The sequence below is a fragment of the Paroedura picta genome, chromosome 1, assembly GCF_049243985.1.
Source record: "Paroedura picta isolate Pp20150507F chromosome 1, Ppicta_v3.0, whole genome shotgun sequence".
NCBI classification, from domain to species: domain Eukaryota; kingdom Metazoa; phylum Chordata; class Lepidosauria; order Squamata; family Gekkonidae; genus Paroedura; species Paroedura picta.
The window spans coordinates 133,595,853-133,607,294 of record NC_135369.1 but is presented as its reverse complement, the minus strand read 5'-3'; positions in this window follow the sequence as shown (position 1 = coordinate 133,607,294).

The following is an 11,442-nucleotide window of genomic DNA, read 5'->3' as shown; positions in this document are numbered from 1 at the left end:
TAAAACGCATAGAATGCAAAAATAGTATTGTAACATATATTTTTAAATTTCAACATAAGTACAATTTGCCAGGTACCCTCAGATGTCCCTCCAAAAGTGGGACAATCTGGTCACCTTAGGCAAGGAGTAAGAGGAAGCGCTACCTGCCCACCAGGCTGAGTGCAGGAGGCATAGTTTGAGAGCAGCAGTGGCAGCTGGGTGGCAGATCCAAGCACCTTCTGAGCAGTGGTAGTGGACAGGAAAGGGGATAGTTCCCCTGGAGATGGAGGGAACCTGCTTGGGAAGTACCTGGAGATTGGGGGGAGGGCAGAGTTTAAGAGAGGGACTTCAATGGTATTGGAGTTGGAGTCTGGGGAAAATGGGGACCTCAGTTCAGTATAGTGATATAGAGTTCACCCTCTAAAGCATCAATTTTCTCCAAGAGAACTGATGTCTGTAGGTTGGAGATGAGCTGTAATTCCAAGGTATTCCTAGGTTCTACCTGGAGGCTGGCATCCCTAGCTGTGGGCATATTCTGGCGAAGCTTACTGGAAAACTAACTGCATTTTCTAAATCCTGTAGAAGGAAAGCATAGGGGGGCACCATTGGGAACTTAACTCAAGGAGGTGGGAAGGGGAAGATACCTGGCCATTTGTGTCCATCCCCCTTCCATTATGTTCTCATATATATATTATGTGAGAATCAGATCCTCACATTTTTATTTTATTTTATCTATATATTATTTTGTCTATGGGACCCCAAAATTGGGATTTCAAAACAAAACAAAATTCTGGATACAAATGCCATACCATTATTTAGCCCAAGGATTCTTTTTCGGAATACCAGAAGTTCTGTAGTCTAATAGACTCAAACCAAGAAAAAAAAATTGTGCATATCCCTAATACGAACCAACAGATTCTTCACGTTGTAACAGGACAACATTTGGCCTGTTACATCCATTTTGACTGTTTTTGTATGGCAGTATAATCTTAAAACCTTTGTCCTGGCTGTTAAGTATACAAAGGGCAGGATTATGAGTAGACCTTCTTAGCATTTCTTATGTACAGAGTGGTACCAATAGGTGCTGTTGAGGTTAATTCTAATTATTTTAAAATTCTCCACTTAAGATGGAGAACAGGTAGAATGCAACACAGAATATCCTCACATTCCTAATTATGAAAGTTAAATTATGCCTCACCTATAGCTTTATTAATGGAAAATTCTAAATTGTCACACATTTACCATTTTTCTTCTGTCTCGTACTGTACTTAAACAATGAAAAGAACTTTCATGCATAATAAATTGTAGAAACAAACAATGTCACAGTAATCCAAGCTGGAAAACTTTTTCCAGGGCTGATTCTGCACTTACTTTGTTTTTCCCGTTGTGGATCCTGCTGAATTCAGATCAACTTGAACTCAGGTCTTCCTCTGCCCCCCCCCGCCCCCGAATTGAAACAGAAGTGGTCTGCACTTGATTGGGGAAGTTCAGAGTGGAGAAAGGGGAGCCAAGCACAGCAAAAGTCTCTTTCTTTTCTTGAACGGGGGGGGGGGGGGGGCGGCAGGCGGGACTGGAGACAGCAGAGAAGGGGAAAATAAATCTAAGAAGCAAATCTCTGCTGAGAGAAATTAGGGCTTCTGGAGCATAGTCACTTTAAGACAGGGAGGGAAGCCTTGCAAGGGGAACCAAGAAGTGGCCATTTTTGTTGGCCATCAGTTAGTCTCCAGGACAATCTGTGACAGTGTAGCTTCAAGCATATTATACCCATAATTTAGACAGCATACCTAATACAAAATGAACACAATTGCATAGGGTCCATCACCACTTCTGTTGGACTCAGTAAGGCTCCTACAGGAAGCAATATGGCCCCATTGTTTGTCATTCTCTTATTCTCCACACCCTCTGTTTTTCACAGTATCAGGTCTGTGTGAGCAATTCCAAAATGCATGGAGCTTCACTGTGGGATTTCTGAGACGTGCAATGATATTAATGGTTCCCTACTGTAGTCACTGTCTCTAGAGGTTCCTGCAGATAATTATTCTGGCACAAACTTGATTAGAGACTGAGAAATAGGAGGGGAAAGATAATTTTTTTAATCATATAAATTAAGACTGTCAACCAATTACAGATTTTTAGTTGATTAATCATCTGCCTTTTAACCAATTAATTACTAAATTACAATAAAACAAATTTGCATATTATAAGTGGTGATGAAATCACCAGAATGAAAAAGTTGATGGGTGAAGTTCACTGTAGTAATGAATCTAGATTCTCAGCTGATCTAACAGGCAAACCGATTCCATTCTTTATGTGCTGAAGAAATATTGTATTGAAGGCTGGATTATTAGGGGGATTGGGGCACTGCCCTACCAGGCGCAAGTGCCCCTAACCCTGACTTCCTTTCTTTGTTTAATCCAGTTCAGGGGCAGAAGTCTGTCAGTCTCCTCCCTAGGCAATTTCAGTCTTATCTTTCTGGAAATCTGTACAAAGAGACACATGCACAGTTTGGGGAGGAGAAGTAGGCCATGGTGAAAGTAAAGAGAGATGGACAGTCCTAGTGAATAAATTATTATGTAACATCTTTGCCAGTCAAAGGAAAGTTCTTCTGTTGCAGCAACTACACTGTGGTGAGGAGAAGTTTGGACATTATGGATGCCAGTTCTATCTCAGGGAATTCCTGGAGGATTGCCAACCACAAGCTTGGCAATCCTGGAGTTCTTCCGGAATAGCAACTGATTTCCAGATGACAGAAATCAGTTTCCCTGGAGAAAATCGCAGCTTCAGAATTATCTCTGCTGTATTGAATTACATCTCTGCTGAGTTCCCTTCCCAAAACTCCAGGAATTTCCCAAGCCTAGGTGGAGCTGCCAAGGGAGGAGTGAGTGTAGAGTTGGGAAAGGAGTCGACTATTCATCATTGCCAATTCCTCCAAGGAAATTGATTTCTGTTGACTAGAGATCAATTATACTTCCAGTAGAACTTCAGTCTCTACCTAGAGTTTGGCATTGACCTTTTATGTATGTTGATGGCCACACCTGACCACTGGTGGTTTCTTGCAGCAGGGCAGCATGCCCCAAGACTTCTCATGTGCCTATGGGGGAAGATTTTTCTCAGCACACATGGTCTGCCCCAGAGTAGTACATGCACATTCACAACTCCTGGGTGGAAAGGCTATGCTGCCCTTCACTGCAGAGGTGGCAGGGGAGGGGTAAAAGTTTTTTTTTAATGTCCCATTCAGCTCTGTGGCACTTCAAATTTGAATGGGGCATTTTCTGTCCCTGTTGAGACACCATAGGCTGGGGAGGAATCTGGCCTGGTTCTTCCCTGTATGTATGGACTTGGCCCAGCATGACCACTGCTGACAGCTGTGGCAAAAAAGGGAATATATAATCATAGAGTTGGAAGGAACTTCCTGGGTCATCTGGGCAGAGTCTGCACTTACTTTGTTCATTCCATTATCAATCCTGTTGAATTCAGATCGTTTTGAACTCAGATCTTCCTCTTCCCCCCCCTCCCCATAGAAACAGGAAAGTCTTCTGCACATGGTTAGGGTAGTTCAGAAGGGGGGGGGGGAGCCAAGCCTCTTTCTTTCTTTTCTTGAAGGATGGGAGAGAGGAGCCAAGCAGGGAGCCTCTTTCTTTCTTGGAGGGGAGGGGGAGAAGATCGAAAAAGGCAGAGAAGGGGGAAAAAATCCAGGACTGACAGAAGTTGAGAGAAATTAGAGGCTTCTCCTTTAAGGCAAATTTGTCACATGACCACCTGTGGCCAATCACGGGTCCTCTACCACAGAGGAGAGCCCCAATTCAAAACAATGCAATTTTATAATACATTCAGGATTAAAAGCACTCTAAGATATCTATCCTTCTTGCTGCAGAAGGAAAATTTAGATCCCCCCAAATCCAAATGGAAATCGCATTCTGTGTAGAGGGCAGGGACTGAATCGATCTGGGGTTGGAATAAAAGCTCCGTGCAGTTTACACCCTAGTCTAACCCCCTGCACTATGCACTATATGTACTTTTCTTTTCTTTTTCTTTTTTTGTATTCTGTCAAGATCAAATAATGCAGTGACAGTTGATCCATGGGATCAGTCAGACACAACTGGATGGCTAATATCATCATCTGCTAAAGTGGACTTTGCTTGCTATTATTCAATAGCTTTTGTTCACTCCAATAAGAAAAACCCTGAGTATATCACCAGCTGTCAGCAGCCAATGAATGGATGGATGGATGGATTCAATAATTATTATTTTTGAAATGTGCAACATTAATTAATTAATTAATATATTTATTTATTTATTTGTTGCAACTCTCAGCCAATGCCAGCTCACAGTGACTTACAATTCGAGAAAAAAATACAGTAAAATATGTACAAAAAACCCTCAATTACCAAAAGCTTTTGAGTTGCTGTGCTATGTCTTAGTTACCTCACAATGAAATCTACCACAGAATGGTTATCTATAATATTTTATTTATTTATCTACACATGTCAGAATCAATGCAGATTTGTAAAATCAATGTTTGCTCTTAATTTTCAACCCCATCAATTTAGCTTCAGTGATTAAAATTGGATGCCACCCCATAATCAACTTTCACCTTTTGCTAATAATGATTATAGTATGATTATTAATGAAGACTGTTCCATGTATTGTTTATAAGTTTAATATAAACCACCCTGAGCCTCCGGGGAGGGCGGTATAGAAATATAATAAATAATAAATAAATACATAAATACATAAATAATAATAAAACTTTGCAGCCCTAATGTTACTGTTATGATAACAAGTAAAACTTGCATGGAAATTATAGAGCAGTAGTGGTTTTTAATGTACACAAAGTAGATACTATCATCACAAATTTGTAGCAGGAATTCTACGCGCAATGCACTAAATTTTAGGTTTTGTCCAGGTGAATAAATTGAATTCTTAATGATTGGATGTAAAAGACAGCCATGTGCACCAGCATCTTGAAAATATTTTTAATCGCTATAGAAATCGTGATTTTTGGCAGAATATCTTGATAGCTCTTGTATCACAGAATGCAGTTGACAAGCTGATAGGCTATACAGAAGTTTCATTATTGCATTCAAATGGTAACTTTCTAAAGTCTCATTTCTATTTTCAGTTTAATCAATCCTATCTAAGGGCATCCCCCTCAGCTACCAGTGATAAGGCAACCCCATTGCCAACACTGCAGCTTTCCCATGCCTCATTTCTTGGAGCCTGTATGAACTAGAATATGTGACAAGAAAATTCTGGCTTCATTGCCATCTCCTCTTGCCTGTCAGCATCAGACTTCTAGTAATGTTCCCCAGCCCCAACCTCATCAATGCTTGCTAACCACTAAGCTTTTGAAAGACTGACTTAAGCAAAGTCCTCACATTCTTAGAGATATCATGGTGCTCACCAGCTTGCCTTATCCTTTTGGTCAAAACCTTATTGCTTCTGCCACTATCCTAGTTAAGAACTGACCAACCAACTGAAACACCAAGACTAGCTGAACTTACCATTTCTCTAGTAAAGCAAAACAGGGGAAAGACTAATCTAAACTAGCCTTTTTGCTTTTCTCATAAGCAACTTGCCAACCAACTTGCCAGTTTCTTACTGGGGAAGGGGAGGGGACTGATATACCAACAATGCTGCAGAGCTGCCAAGGAACAATCTCCAAGGCTTCTTCTGGATGACTGCAGAATTGTATTAGTAATACTATATGTATTTCTGTATGGAACTATCTTTATAGTTAGTCTTTTCTTTAGAGAAAACTTGATGGAAATGATTTCAAGTTGCATCTGACACCTTTAAGCAGCCTTTCTAAACCTTTATACAGTTGAAAAAATCCTAAAATATTCTTCAGGTTTTGAGAACCTGAAGTGGTGCAATCATGCAGAATATGATTGGGAAGCATATCACACCCACCCAGGGCCCTTCCCACCCCCTGCAGGCCCATCATTGGCCATAAGGGAGGTGGAGTGTCAACATGACCATATATGGGCATTTCACCCAATACATTATAACAAATATTAAAAAAAAATTAACCCACCCAACTGGAGAAACCCTTCCAAGGATATCAAGAAACTGCAGGGTTTCCCAAAACCCTGACTTGAGAAAGCCTGCCTTTAAGATTGTCAAAAATCTATATACTATGAGCATGGAGTCCTGTTTTGAAGATGACTTCATCCACATGTGGTGGACATGCAAACATGCCTACCATTATTGGAAATGAGTGGTGAGCATTATATTGCTGGATTGAAAAATCAGAAACTCTGCTGTTAAATTACAAATCTGACTTCGTAGAGATCTTCAAATGGAAAATCATGTAAGGCAGTAGTTCTCAACCTTCCTAGTGCTGCGACCCTTTAATACAGTCCTTCATGTTGTGGTGACCCCCAACCATAAAATTATGCAAGTGTTCTTTCACATAAATTAAACCAAAACTGACCAATGGCATAAAAATCCATTGTTCATGATTGTATATAAATTGTTTCCCACCCCCCACCCCCGGGTTTCTCAGTTCAGTTCTGCTTCTTGTCCCACCATGCTGATCTTGCTCTTTTCTGCTGCCTCAGAGGAACGCTCTATCTCGATCTACCCCACAAGGATGTTGTGTGGATGGCATCCCCCCCAGCCAAGCTGCTTGCCTTGCCGCAGCCCCTGTGAAAGGGTAGTTCGACCCCCAAAGAGGTCCCGACCCCCAGGTGGAGAACCACTGATATAAGGCATGATCTTACATGTTCTTACTGCTGTTCTGGCTGCCAGGAAATGGAAGTAAAATATATGCCCAAGATTCAAGATTACCTATTGTAAGTAAATGAGATTCATGCTTTTATGAAATGAATGGTTTACCAAAAATGCAACAACTACAAAACAGTGCTGTGCCCAGACTGGACTAGTTATATTCAGGGACTTGACAGAGGATAGAACTAGTAGCAGTTAAAAGATTTTAACTAGGACAGTTCAGTTGGACAATATATAACAAATCCTTTGGCAATGTACTTACTTGGTAAAAATTTTGTTTCTTTTATGTCTCTTTGTATTTTAACAAATCTTAATTTAAAAACTAAAAAGGGTTGCTTGCCAAATGTTCACAGAAAATATTCTTGTAACTTAGTGGGACCGATTTCACTTCTTTGCCTGAACAGCATTGAGAGCTTTTGAGAGGCAGAGATCGGCAGGATGGCCAATTTCACACCGCAGAATCTGGAGACCTGACATTTTAGGATTTTTTCATCTCTCTTGGCCAGATCTTGAGAGTAGGACGTTTTCTGCAATAGCAGGCAACCTGGCGACCCCTATCTGAACTGGAATCAGAGTGAAGAAATTCCTGAGGCTTTTTGTCAGGGCTGGGTAGCGGCAGTGCTTTGTGCAGAAGCCATTGGTTCAGCTCTGTTTTGCACCATAAAATGTCTGAGAGAAAAATGAATTATGAGTTCTCTTTTTTCCCCCTCACAAGACCACAACAGGCTGATAGTTCTGGTTGGCTGACAATCCTACCATAGAAACTTAACGACAAATGCATAAAATTCAGAAAGTGTTCTCCCTTTTCTAAACCTTTGATAATAATCTCTTCTAATACCTTTCAGAATTTCATGGACCCCTGATTTTATTTCAGCATCAAATCCTCAGTACCAAATTAGCAGGCAACTATAGGTATTTCTGTCTCTGGTAGAATTAACCATAGCAAATGTTCTTTTAAGGTTCCCTCCCCCCAAGATGAAGCATACCTCATTACATTAATGTTGTCTTTTATTTCTATTAAATAATGAATATTATTTTTATTTCCAGCATCCAGAGTTACTGAAGAGGAAAAATTGTCCCAACAGCATACAGCGTGTTGCTTTTGAACTTGTTCACGGGAAAAATGTGGAGGATTACAGCTGTCTTTGGTGATAATAGCTATGGAGTAGCTTTTTGCTTTATCCATTCCCCTGATCAAACATTCTTTGTGTTGAAACGAGAGATGTGAAGGTAGTCTGCCTAGAAATTTTTTGTTGGTTTCATTCCACAGCTGCTGATAGAAAAGTGAATGCTCTTGCCCCATGTGATAGCTATAGGCTTTAAGAGACAGTCTGAGGCTAGCCATCTTTATACATGAGTAAGACACAGTGATTTAAGAAATCTGCAACCTTAGAACTATGCAGGCAGCAATTAAAAGTGATAAGAGGTCATATGTCTATTTTTGACACAAGCAATTATACTTTTATTTTTATTTTGCAGTACTAAAAAAAACCACAGTGACAGTTAATTTGTGAAACTCTGGCTAGTAGATATGTTTAAATTCTACATGTATGATTGTTTCAAATGTGTTAATAAACTGTGGCATGTCTGAGGTAACATAAAGTTCCATACAGATGATAAAAAATAAATACATTCTTTAACAAAATTAGAAGAAAGAGAAAAAATACAGACATGAATCTCAGATCTTTAAAAAAATGCTCTGTTGTTCATGTCTGAAATAAATATTATTACTGTTTCTTCAATCTTCTGCCTTTAGACATATAATACTAGCAATAATATCCTTATATTTAATAGAACACATTTTTAATATTCAGCTTCCTTTCAAAGGTGAAAAATGTGACAACATATCTCTCTGGCAGAAACTGCAGAATGTAGAAAATCAACGAGAAAAGCAGAAAAAGGGTGAATGGCAAGGAAAATTGCAGCAAGTAAGATGAATGGTTTAAATCTAATTTAATATTGGGAACAAACAGGGCTGTAAAAGTAGGTTAATAGGAAAGACTGATAATGCAGTGGATCTAACAAGCTGAAAGAAAGCAAAGGTAAACTAAAAAAGCAATTATTCTCAGGTAGACTTCCTTGTAATGTAACATTATGGTTTTTTTTAATGTGGTGTGATTTAAATCATATAGCCAGAGGCAATATAGGAAGATAGCAACTGTAGCTAAGAGTGTCATGATGGTAGTGGAGAAATTATGTCAGAAAAGTTACAATTCATAAACTAGTAAAGATTATTCCTGTTAAAATAAACACACACACACACACACACACACATATATATATATGTTTATTTTAACAAGAATAATCTTTACTAGTTTATGAATGTGTGTGTGTGTGTGTGTATATATATATATATATATATATATATATATATATATATATATATATATATATATATATATACACACACATACATACACACAGACGCACACACACACACACTTGGGAATCTGTTGTTTGATGTGCAGTCATAATGGATAGAGTGTATATAGATGTATACCTCATTTTCCACCTTAAGATTTTTTTATCTTACCCATTGTTTGAGAAGTTCAAGGCAGAATACATGTTACTCCCCAACACACACATACGTTATCTTTGCAACAATCACATGTGTTAGATTTTAGTCCATCTAGAAGAAGAAGAAGAGTTGGTTCTTATATGCCACTTTTCTCTACCCAAAGGAGACTCAAAGCAGCTTACAGTCACCTTCCCCTTTCCTCTCCCTGCAACAGACACCATGTTGCACAGAGGCTGAGAGAGCCCTGATATTACTACTCAGTCGGAACAGCTTTATAAGTGCTGCAGCAAGCCCAAGGTCACCTAGCTGGTTGCAAGTGGCGGAGCGGGGAATCAAACACGGCTCACCAGATTAGAAGTCCGCTCTCCTAACCACTACACCAAGCTGGCTCTATTCCATACTGGCTTCCTCCTTGTCTTACTGCCTTATTTAGAACATAAAATTAGTCAACAATAAATGCTGCATTGTTAGTTCCTTACTCTCAATAATAATTCCCGCATATTAATCGAAATATAGGTAGATTTAAAGGGAACATTAAATTGGAACATTTCAATCACTAATTTAGTATGAATTCCACTATGGGGACCTACTCTGTTTTTTTCAGATGGGTTTGGGATTTAAGAGTTGGGATGACAAATTGATTTAGGGAATTGCCACAAAGGAGGCTTTGTTTACTCTTCCCAAAGAATGGTCTGTCAGTTATTATGCCCTGTAATAAACAGTAAGAGAACTGCAATGATATAATGACAAAGGCTGGTGCTTTCAATGGCAACGGAACTTCAGCAAATAGCATGTTTAGTTGAATATCCTACTGTTCAGAGTATACATTTCTTCTCAAGGATACTTCTGTTCCGCAACTTGCTGCTGTTTACTAGTGAGTTGAATCCCCAGCTAATGCTCCTGACTTTTTGACACTTCCAAAAAAGAGCATTTATATTTTGGGGGATTTTTTTTTCCTTAAATTCAGATCTTACTCTCCTCTTATGTTTTTCACTTCCTTTAAAAAGAGGGGTTTTTTTGGCTGTGCTTTGTACTTCATCAGTGCTGGAACCTCCCTTTTCACACATGTGCAGTAACATTATTATAATATCACAATATGTAAAAAAGCGGTATGTATTCTGAAGAACATCATGGTTGCTGCAATTTCAGAAGTCCCCTGCTCTTCCTTAGTCACCAACTATGGAAATGGCTGGGAATCATCAAACTGGATGTACCAATTCATACCACTGTTATTCAATAATTATGAAGCATGCTAAATGTGTCTTCCTGTACTTCATCAGTAGTTGACCCTATGCTTTTTGTGTAATGTTATAACACTGTTACATAGTAAAAAAAAAAAAAGGCTGGTTGTATCATGGTTTATAGCATGTTTCTTGCTATTTCAAAGGTCCTCTGCTCTTCCCTAGTCACCAACTAAGGAAATGGCCAGGAGATATTCCCCCAAAATCTTAATGAAAACAGTATTCTGTTTGTGATCATTGAACTGAATACACCAATTCATAAAAGTGTTATTCAGTACTTATGAAACATGTTAAATGTGTCCTCATGTACTTTGTCAGTGACAGAACTTACTTTTCAGTGGATATGCAGTAATGTTATAACATCATAGCATTGTAAAACAATACCACTAATTGCCAGCCTTTTGGGGTGGGGGCGGGCCCTGTCCTCTCCGTCAGAGGCAAGATTTTCCCTCCAGTTTTCTATCTTTTCTGTGACTGAGCAGCCCTTGTAAGGTGTTTTCTTCTTGGCTGAAGAACTCTGGCAGTTGTGCCCCATCACAGTACAATATTTGAACCTGAGGGAAGGATCAGGAACCCACATTAACATACGTAACTTAAAATGGTACATGAGGCAAAATATTTTATTCCACATAGAGAGGGAATGTCAGGCAAAATCAGGGGGTGAAATTTCTGAGGTAAATAAGTATTAAAGAACACAAAGATCAACACATGCAAAGACATTAATTTTTGTGTTTCAGGCTAATGAGAGTTTATAAAGCTATTCACAGTTCCTTAAATCTTTATGTTGAGAGGTTTTTCTTCCTGTGTTTTCCCCCAAACACTGCAGCACTCTTTGAGGGCCATTCCACACAGATTCTTTGTAGCAGGCGTGTGGCAAATTGAAATCGCTACAAAAATGTTATGCACAACGTCGTAGACAATCTGCCACACTCCTGAAACCGATCCGCAAAAAGCACTTCATTGTAGCGCTTT